Genomic DNA, 10,948 nt, shown 5'->3' on the forward strand with positions numbered 1-10,948 from the left:
GGCGCTTTACAGACATCACAACAATAAACATAATACAGAAGATTAATACAGCAATACACAGGCCACACAGACATAAAAATTAAAACCTAGAACGCTTAGAGCAGGCATGTCAAACTCGTGGCCCTCCAGCTGTTGTGAAACTACAAATCCCAGCATGCTTAGCCAGCATACCTTCCACTGATCAGCTGGTAAAGCATGCTGGGACTTGTAGTTTCATAACAGCTGGATGATCATGAGTTTGACATGCCTGGCTTAGAGTAATCATAATGCAGGATTGATGTAGGCATAATGGGTAATAACTTCCATGGGTTGTGTATTCCACCCTCACAGGGTACCAGGTGCGGCAGCCATCTTGGGCACACTACGTAGGATTACCCTGGATGGAATAGTCGAGTTTATATTACACCTCTTACAGTAATACTCCAATTTACACAGTGACAGAGATAATACTGATCTGTATAATACTCTACTGGTAATAATACTCCATGTAATACACTGACAGCAACATTGTATATAAGACTACTCTTAAGCTGAATACATGCCTTCAGATGGGATGTAGAGATGTGATGGGTGGTATTCATGTGACCGGTGGTCGGGAGACTGACGGTCACATGACCTCCACCAACATCCCGCCCCCTCACTATAGGGGGGTTAGGTGCCACTGAACCTGCCTATCACAAAATGAAGGCTTTCTCTGGAAGAAAAATCCTTGTTGTACTTAGGGGGTCATTCCGAGTCGATCGTTCGCTACGGATTTTCGCAGCGATTATGGCAGAACGAGGCTATTCTGCGTATGTGTATGCACCGCAATGCACAGGCGCGTCGTACAAGTACAAAGAGCTTTGTGATTTTGCACAGACTCTAGCGACGCTTCCAGTCGCACTGGCGGACGCAAGGAGATTGACAGGAAGTGGGAGTTTCTGGGTGTCAACTGACCGTTTTCTGGGAGTGTTTGGAAAAACACAGGCGTGTCCAGGCGTTTCCTGGGCGGGTATCTGACGTCAATACCGGGACCTTCGTCGCAGCAATCATCGCACAGGATAAGTAACTAACTATAGGGCTGGTTTTGTTCTGCACAAAATGTGTTTGCTGCCGCTCGGCTGCACAGGCGTTCGCACTACTGCAAAGCAAAAATACACTCCCCCGTGGTCGGCGACTATGCGTTTGCACGGCTGCTAAAAGTAGCTAGTGAGTGATCAACTCGGAACGAGGGCCAAAATGCAAGTGGTGGCTGTGGATCTTATAAGTCACACTTTCAACTGAAGGCTGGGAAGTGGGTATTGGTGGTGGTTGGGGGCAGTAGGCTGAAGGTTTGCCTAGGGTGCCGATAAACCTTGCACCAGCCCTGACTACACTATACGATGTGTACAATATTTCTGACCCATGTCTGAACAATATATATCACACAATATATATTGTTTAGTGTGTACCCAGCTTATATAAAATACTGCTTTTAATAAAAGTAATATAATACACTGACAGTTATAATAGTGCTCTATGTAAGACACTACTTGTAATAATAGTTCAGTCGAGAACGACTGGAGCCATGTGCATGCACGGGCCGAATGTGCACACGCACACAAGAAAGGGGGTGCGCGCGGCGTAAAAGGGGTGTGCGGACACTGCTCACGGGGATGTGGTGCGAGTCGGGGGTGTGGACTCGCAGCACACCCCATATTTCTTTGAAATTGGCACTTTGGGCGGGGGAGTGAAACAGAGCCAGAAGCTGTGATGCGCGTGGTCTTCCCAACTCTGTGTGACCGGACTGATCCACTAGACTAACACGGACCATCGCCCCTTCTGGCATTTTCCAGATGGGCAGTCTGGCCCTGGTTATAATAATATACACTATTCCACAGGTTCTCGGACTTGGTCCTCAGCGCATCACGGGACCAAACGCTGCAAGAAAGTAGCAGGACACATCTGTAATAAAACAGTTCATGTTTTCCAGATCTTCTCACGGAATCGCAAGTGAAATAATGTGCTCCACCTGTGGATGTTTTAAAATGTGTCAGTAAGTAATGAATACACCTGTGCACCTGCTAGGTAACCTGCAAAACGTGAACTGTTCTATATATTATATTACTAAAAATAATATTCATTATAATAATAATAATAATAATAATAATAATAATAATACTGGTACTTTGGGGTTGATGTATGAAGCAGTGAAAAGGGTGGAGAAACGAGCCAGTGAAGTTGCCCATGGCAACCAATCAGCTGCTATCTATAATTTTATAGAATGCACTTGATAAGTGCTACCTCAAAGCTGATTGGTTGCCATGGGCCACTTCTCCACTGGCTCACTTTCTCCACACTTTTCACTGCTTCATACATTTCCCACTTTACACAGTAAAATATACAGTACACCAGTGGTTCCCAAACTGGGAGTTGTGGCGGGGGATACTTGCAGGCGGGCCACGGGTTGGTGGTACAGAGCCAAATCAAATTATTTATGGTCAATGTGATACTGGCAGCCCTGCCCACTACCCATAGCTGAACCTAAGGATGACAGGGGCACAATTTACTTAATTTCATATTTGGATTGGATTATCTGGATTTCTCAGTAAGAAATTTTTGGCCTTGGGATACTTTGAAAAAAGTGCTGATACTAAAGGGAGCAGTGATTCAGGAAAGCCGAAGAACCGCTGCAGTACTATAAAACCATACACGGACTGTTATATAACTGCTCTATATAATATGAAAACGTATGTATATATATAAAGCAGCGAACATACGAGAATGATGATACGAGAGTCATCACATGGCCTGATCCGGACAATGTTCTCTTGTTGCTTAATAATCACATGATAATGTATAATGTAATATAAACATCTATCGACACAGTCCCATGCTCTTCTTTTGCACTATAAACACCTAGGGGTAAATTTACTAAGATGGGAGTTCTATTTAAGATGGGATGTTGCCCATAGCAACCAATCAGATTCTACTTCTCATTTATCTAGCACCTTCTAGAACAGAGGTTCTCAAACTCGGTCCTGGGGGGCACACACAGTGCATGTGTTGCAGGTAACCCAGCAGGTTTGCAGGTGTATTAATTACTCACTGACACATTTTAAAAGGTCCACAGGTGGAGCTAATTATTTAACTTGCGATTCTGTGAGGAGACCTGCAAAACATGCACTGTGTGTGCCCCCGAGGACCGAGTTTGAGAACCTCTGCTCTAGAAGATAAAACCTGGAATCTGATTGGTTGCTATGGGCAACATCCCATCTTAAATAGAACTCCCATCTTAGTAAATTTACCCCCTAGACGTAATGTATACATGTAGCTTCCTGTGATGTCATACTTACTGTACAGTATTTATTAGGGACTTGTGTGATTTATCCTGGTATACTGGAAGCAATAATATCTGTTTTTACTACTGTACATCATGTGTAGTGTCCTCTAACGTACAGTAGAAGCTTGACTATCCCATATTCCGCCCCCATTGCCAGTATATAATAAACACTGTATTACACACATGACAGAATCCGCTGCTCACACTCCTTCCTGTGACATCACAGAGCACTGTCCGTCACTAGTGTGCACTCACTCACTTCTAAGCACAGTGCATGGTAGCATTGGTGCACTACAAACCCCAGCAAGATATTGCTACTGACATTGGGTAAAATGTTACTTTATTGATTTTTATTCTTTTGCTATTCTTAACTTCTAAGACCTGATAATATTACACGTCTCCATCTACCTACCGACAGCTTCTCGTGATATAGGAGGGTATGCAATTAGCGCAGATTGTTTTGGAGCTAATGAATTCACTCCCCTAAGTATTCAATTGCAGGCCGTTTTCGTGTGTTTTGAAGGCATTTTCGCCAATGCCTTTTCACCTTTTTTTTTTTTTTTTTTTTGAAAAGGCATTGTCGAAAATGGCCAGCGTTTAGATGGAAAATAGATGGATTCGCCGATCCATGTGTTTTCAGCCCCTGCCGCATTTTTCGCCTAGGCGAAAAAACGGAGATAATTGCATAACCACCATAGTCTGCAGATTGCATTACTGACCTCTCTAGAGATCTGCAGAACATTTCTCTGTCCTATTCCCCCCTGACTGTTTCACAGTGCTATAGGGACCCATTTACCAAACAGGATTTGCAGCTACGGGGTGTTTTCGGGGGCTAGCCGCAAATACTATGTATCCCTGCAATGTATGAAGGAGGGATCGCAGCAGGTATCTCCGATACCTGCTGTGATCCCTCCATTGAGGCCCACAGCCGCATTTCCCAATAGGTTTCTATGGGGGATGCGATGCTGCCCGATGTACCAATATCGGGAAGGTGAAGCAGCTACCACCATCTCCTGATTGCAGTAGCCCGTTGTAGTGGGATGTCGTACTGTGCTGACCGCAGGTCACAATACCGACGCCTGCATCCCGACCCCTTAAAATCCTGACAGTCGCCATGCCGACTAACAGGGACGATTCCCACTCGCGGGTGTCGCTCGCCACCGAGCCCACAAGGGGCTTCGTTGTGCGTGGGATCCCAAAAGCTGGTCACCCATACCCAACCCGTTGTAGCCTACGGGCTACACTTCGCTGCATGTAGTTCTGGCAGAGTTCCCCAGGAACCCTCCGCTGGAAAAGGCCCGGACGCACACTCTGCACACGGCAGGGATGGGTTCCTTTAGGAGCCACTATCCCTGCCTGTGTCGGGTGATACGTTCACCCGAAGTGATCACATTCTGCAGTGCCATCCTGGGTGCTAACATGGCACCCACAGTGCATTGCAAATGCGATCATTGATAAATGGCCCACCTAGTCTGCAGATTATTACATTACTGACCTCTAGTCTTTAGAAATCTGCAGAACATTGCTTTTCATCTACTCCCTAACAGATAATACATTCTGCAGATTATTACTTTACTGACAGTGTGGTGCGGTGAGGTCAGTGGCTGGTAAAGCCCTGGCTAGTATCAACGCCAGATTATCCATTCATATACGATTTGTTCATGAGTTTTGACTATAAAAACGTGCAGAATAACACAAAAATGATATGAATAATACAATGAGTATATTTCTACGTTCTAAATGTCATTTTTATAGTCAAAACTCTGGAGTATACTGGAGTATGACAGGTCAGGCTGTCTCCCCAGCCTACGCTGACCACACATCACTGTTTACTGACCTGTTTAAAGATATGCAGAACATTGCTTCATTCCATCTACCCCCTGACAAATACATAATGAGATCTGCAGAACATTTCTCTATTCCAGTGATGGCTAACCTTGACACTCCAGCTGTTGTTGAACTACACATCCCAGCATGCCCTGCATCAGTTTTAGCATGGACAAATAGCAAAACTGATGCAGGGCATGCTGGGATGTGTAGTTCAACAACAGCTGGCGTGTCAAGGTTCGCCATCACTGCTCTATTCCATCTACCTCCTGACAAATACATAGGGACATACAGTAATCTGCAGATTATGAATTACTGATCTGCAGAACATTGCCCTGACAGATACATTGCGATATATTCTACAGAACATCTCGCTCGTCTTCCTGAAAACCTGCAGTAAAACTACTGTATTTCAATAATATGGCATTACCATCTCTGTGGAAAGGCAGTTCCATCTACCTACTACCACCCCCGGCCTGTGATCCCTATGTGAAATGCTGGCTCTTACCTTGTGACAGGGAGAGCGTCCCACGTGTGGCTGTTCTCCAACACTCAGATGTCCATCCGACCACCTGGCTCTATATACCCCGGCCCTGGCCCGTGTGATGGCTGACGGGGGAGAGCAGCTGTGCTGGGGGCTGAGAGCAGCTGTTACCTCCTCTTAAGCGGCAAGTTAACCCTTCTATGTATAAGGGTGCTGTGCGGTATCTTCTCTGAAGAGACTGAGGAAATACGGATGATCCACAACTTTAATGGGGCAATAATTCTGTCCTCCACCAATCACAAAGCAGCTCCAAATGTAACACTCGTATGTGTCCCGATTCAGGAGGGTAGAACCTGAGGAAAGCTGGGTACACATCTGGCATTTCAGTGTCTACTCTATGGCCCTCATTCCGAGTTGATCGCATGCTGTCGATTTTCGCACGTCGTACAGGTACAAACAGCATTGTTGCTGTGCAATGCTTCTAGCGACGATTCCATTCGCACATCCGTTCGCAAGGAGATTCACAGGAAGAAGGCGTTTATGGATGTCAACTGACCGTTTTTTGGGAGTGGTGGGGAAAACGCAGGAGTGTCCATGCGTTTGCAGGGCGGGTGTCTGACGTCAATTCCAGGACCTTCGTTGCAGCAATCATCGCACAGAATAAGTAACTACAGGGCTGGTCTTGTTTTGCACAAAATGTTTTTGTACCGCTCGGCTGCACAGGCGTTCGCACTCTTGCAAAGCGAAAATACACTCCCCCTTGGGGTGGCGACTATGCGTTTGCACGGCTGCTAAAAGTACCTAGCGAGCGATCAACTCGGAATGAGGGCCTATATACGTCACTATTGGGCACTCCTGTTTGTTTCTTTTACATATATACTATTTAATTAAGTCTGTACACTGGGTGTTTGTAACTGGAGTTGGTGTATTAAGCATCGGGGGATTGGACCAGTGGAGAAGTTGCTTACAGCAACCAATTAGTGTTGAGGTAGCATTTATCAAGTGCATTCTATAAAATCATAGGTTGAAGCTGATTACATATGTCCGAACTGTCCCAATTTTGTCTCCATGTCCCACCCACGGGCCACAGTGTCCCACGGTGGGGATAGGGGGGTCTTGAGTTGGGAGGGGTGTGGATCATCAGGTCAACAGTGTCGACCACCAAAGGTTGACATGGACAGAAGGTCGGCACGGAAAGGTCGACACAGAAAAAGGTAGACGTGAGTTTTTAAAAAAAAATTGGGTGTCGTTTACTCCATCCAACCTTCCAGGACCCCAGTTAGTGTACCACTTCCCCTCGCATGGCTCGCGAGCTTCGAGCAAGGTGCCTCACTCCGCTACTGCAGGTTACTATTCCCAGTCATAGTCCACGTGGATGGCAAAGTATGAAAAGTTGAAAAAAATTCATGTCGACCATTGCTATGTTGACCTTTTGACTATGTCAACCATTAGTGGTCGACCTATTGACTGTCAACCTTTGCTGTCAACCTAAAGACCGGATAACATTGAGAGGCCCCCTCTCACTTGCTGCTCTGCTTAGCAGAACAGCGGTGAATAGACCCTGTTCACCCGTCCCATTATATCACAGCATATGCATCAACGCTTGGAGAGAGATAAAGTGGAGACAGATAAAGTACGGCCCAATCAGCTCAGAGCCGTCTTAACAGCAGTGTAGGCCCCTGGGCACAGCAATGCACCGGGGCCCCTACCCATCCATCAACGGTAGGGGTGGGGGGTGCTATCTGCGGCAGCTTTGATGTCCCGCGGGGGGTAGGGGGTTCTATCTTTCACTCAGCATGTAGGACCTGGAGAAATAATTTCTGTTAATTACTCCTTTACTGCACAAATGGGGCGAGAAGGAGAACGCTAAACTGTAGAAGGGGACATTGTGCTGAATGAAGGGGCCGTGGTACATGACCTCCAGGGGGTGTTTAATACACAGGGGAGGGGTGGATAGTGGAGTGGGCTTAATATTCATAATTTTCCGGGGGTCAGGGCAGCTTGCTTTACTGCAGATATCTCCAGTTCCTGGAAATAGATTTCTTAGCTTTAATGGGATAAAAAAAACTATAGAGTCCCACCTTTCAGGAGGTACTAGGCACTTGGGAATCAGACTTCAGTAGCCAGAGCAATCCACCAACAAAAATATAAAACTGCATATTAGGTGTGTGGAGGTGTAGCAGGGACCAGCTGCTTGAAGGCTGATATCTCTGGTTCTGGGCATAGTAGAGACAAGCTGCCAGTGTCCACTGAAAGGGGACAGTCCCAGCTTTTGGAGCATACCCTCAGAAAAACTCTAAATCAGACAGAACCTGAGATATCTGGCTGGGAAGAACAATTAACAGGCTTGGATGGGGACCACTGCTTTGAAGTCGGATATCTCCGGTTCCACAGGGCCGATTTTCAAAAATCTAGTACCCCTGGAAAGAGGGGACCCTCAGCTATCAGCCTTGGGCCCTTTTACTCCTGGGGCCCTTGGGCAAGAGCCCATTGAGCCCATATGAAAAGACGGCCCTGAATCAGCTCCTAATTGCCATGTTACAGGCTGAGTTTGAAAAATAACAGGAGCTAATTGGGTTGGTACTTTATCTCTCTCTTTAAATAGGATTTTGGTTACCTACCGGTAAATCCTTTTCTCGTAGTCCGCAGAGGATGCTGGGGTCCACATTAGTACCATGGGGTATAGATGGGTCATTGGCACTTTAAGAGTTTAAGAGTGTGGGCTGGCTCCTCCCTCTATGCCCCTCCTACCAGACTCAGTCTAGAACCTGTGCCCGAGGAGACGGACATCTTCGAGAGAAGGATTTAACACAGATAGTGTCGAGAATCATACCAGCTCACACATACAAGGCACATCAAGCTAACTAGCTTGACAAATTCAGCAACTGAAACATTACTTACCAAGTAACAATGCAGTACATAACTAAACAAAGTTGTACTGAACCAGATAACGGTTGCAGGAAAACGAAGCGCTGGGCGGGCGCCCAGCATCCTCTACGGACATACGAGAAAAGGATTTACCGGTAGGTAACCAAAATCCTATTTTCTCTTACATCCTAGAGGATGCTGGGGTCCACATTAGTACCATGAGGATGTACCAAAGCTCCCAGAACAGGAGGGAGAACGCGGAGGCTCCTGCAGAACTGATTGACTGAACTTCAGATCATCAGAAGCCAAAGTATCGAACTTGTAGAACTTAGCAAACGTGTTCGACCCAGACCAAGTTGCAGCTCTGCAAATTTGTAACGCCGAGACACCCCGGGCAGATGCCCAGGAAGACCCCACCTTACGAGTAGAGTGGGCCTTAACAGATTTTGGACACAGCAATCCTGCCGTAGAATAAGCATGCTGGATAGTGAACCTAATCCAGTGAGATATAGTCTGCTTTGAAGAAGGACACCCAATTATCTTGGGATCATACAGGACAAACAAAGAGTCCAATTTCCTGTGACGAGCAGTCCTCTTCACATAGATTTTCAAAGCCCTCACAACATCCAAGGACTTTGACGAAATTGAGGAGTCAGTAGCCACTGGCACCACAATAGGTTGGTTGATATGAAATGCAGACACAACCTTTACAAGAAACTACTGACGTGTCCAGAGCGCAGCTCTATCTTCATGGAAGATCAAGGAAGGGCTTTTTCAAGACAAAGCCCCCCAACTCTGGCAAACGTCTAGCAGAAGCTAAGGCCAACAACGTGACAGCCTTCCATGTAAGAAATTTGATCTCAACCTCCTGTAGAGGCTCAAACCAATCCAACTGCAACACCACGTTAAGGTCCCAAGGCGCCGTAAGCGGTACAAAGGGAGTTTGAATGTGCATAACTCCCTTCAAAAAGTTCTGAACCTCAGGGAGGGCCTCCAATTGTTTCTGGAAGAAAATGGACAGGGCCAAAACCTGGACCTTCACAGATCCCAACCTCAGGCCCATATCCACACCTGCTTGTGTCCCAGTTGAAACTCCACTGCAGGAAACTTCTTGGACTCGCACCAAGAGACATATTTCTTCCAAATACGATGGTAATGTTTAGACGTTACCCCTTTCCTAGCCTGTATCAGGGTAGGAATGACCTTCTTCGGAATGCCCTTCCGAGCTAGTATCAGGCGTTCAACCTCCATGCTGTCAAACGTAGCCGCAGTAAGTCTTGATAAGGGAACGGCCCCTGCTGCAGCAGGTCCTCCCGAAGAGGAAGAGGCCTCGGCTCTTCCTGCAAGAGATTCAGAAGGTCCGCATACCAAGCCCGCCTTGGCCAGTCTGGAGCAATGAGGATCGCTTTAACTCTTATTCTCCTTACGAGCTTTAGAACTCTTGGAATGAGTGTGAGTGGTGGAAACACGTACACCAACTGGAACACCCACGGAGACACCAGGGCGTCCACTGCCACTGCTTTGTGGGTCCCTCGACATGGAACAATAGCGTCGAAGCTTCTTGTTGAGACGAGAGGCCATCATGTCTATTTGGGGTAACCACCAAAGGGCTGTTACTTCCTTGAACACCTCTGGATGGAGACCCCACTCCCCCGGATGGAGATCGTGTCTGCTGAGGAAGTCTGCTTCCCAGTTGTCCACTCCCGGAATGAAGATTGCAGAGAGCGCTAACGCGTGTTTTTCTGCCCAAAGGATGATTCTTGTCACCTCTGACATCGCAGCTCTGCTCTTCGTTCCGCCCTGTCAGTTTATGTAAGCCACCGTCGTTACATTGTCTGACTGTACTTGAATGGCCAGATTTCTTAGAAGATGGGCCGCCTGAAGAAGACCGTTGTAGACGGCTCTTAGTTCCAGGATGTTGATCGGCAGGCCGGCTCCAGACTTGACCACCTTCCTTGGAAGGTTTTCCCTTGAGTGACTGCGGCCCAACACCAGAGGCTCCCATCCGTGGTTAGAAGGACCCAGTCCTAAATTCCGAACCTGCGGCCCTCCAGAAGGTGAGACAGTTGGAGCCACCAGAGGAGTGAAATCCTTGCCCTTGGCGACAGACGAATTCTCTGGTGCATGTGTAGATGAGATCCTGACCACTTGTCCAGGAGATCCAGCTGGAAGGCCCGAGCATGGAACCTCCCGTACTGGAGAGCCTCGTAAGAGGCCACCATCTTTCCCAAAAGGCAAATGCGTTGATGAACCGACACCCGGGCTGGCTTCGGGACATCCCGGACCATTGTTTGTATCACCAACGCCTTTTCCTGTGGAAGAAACACCCTCTGCACTTTCGTGTCGAGGATCATCCCCAGAAAAGACAACCTCCGGGTTGGTTCCAAATGACATTTTGAAAGGTTCAGAATCCAACCGTGGACTCTGAGTAGGCGGGTTGTGAGTACAATGGACTGCAACAGCTCCTC

General features: G+C 47.1%; 1 protein-coding gene across 3 annotated transcripts in view; it reads right to left on the reverse strand.

Moving 5' to 3' along the window:
* The window catches only part of LOC134910596 (spectrin beta chain, non-erythrocytic 5-like), a 188,481-nt gene extending 182,667 nt beyond the window's left edge, over nucleotides 1–5,814 (reverse strand). For all 3 annotated transcript variants that reach the window (XM_063918821.1, XM_063918820.1, XM_063918819.1), the window contains exon 1: nucleotides 5,637–5,814. The gene's annotated coding sequence lies outside the window, so the exon portion shown is untranslated. The remainder of the gene's footprint in view (nucleotides 1–5,636) is intronic.
* Between the last annotated feature and the right edge of the window lie 5,134 nt (nucleotides 5,815–10,948).

Source organism: Pseudophryne corroboree, chromosome 4, assembly GCF_028390025.1.
Source record: "Pseudophryne corroboree isolate aPseCor3 chromosome 4, aPseCor3.hap2, whole genome shotgun sequence".
Lineage (NCBI taxonomy): Eukaryota > Metazoa > Chordata > Amphibia > Anura > Myobatrachidae > Pseudophryne > Pseudophryne corroboree.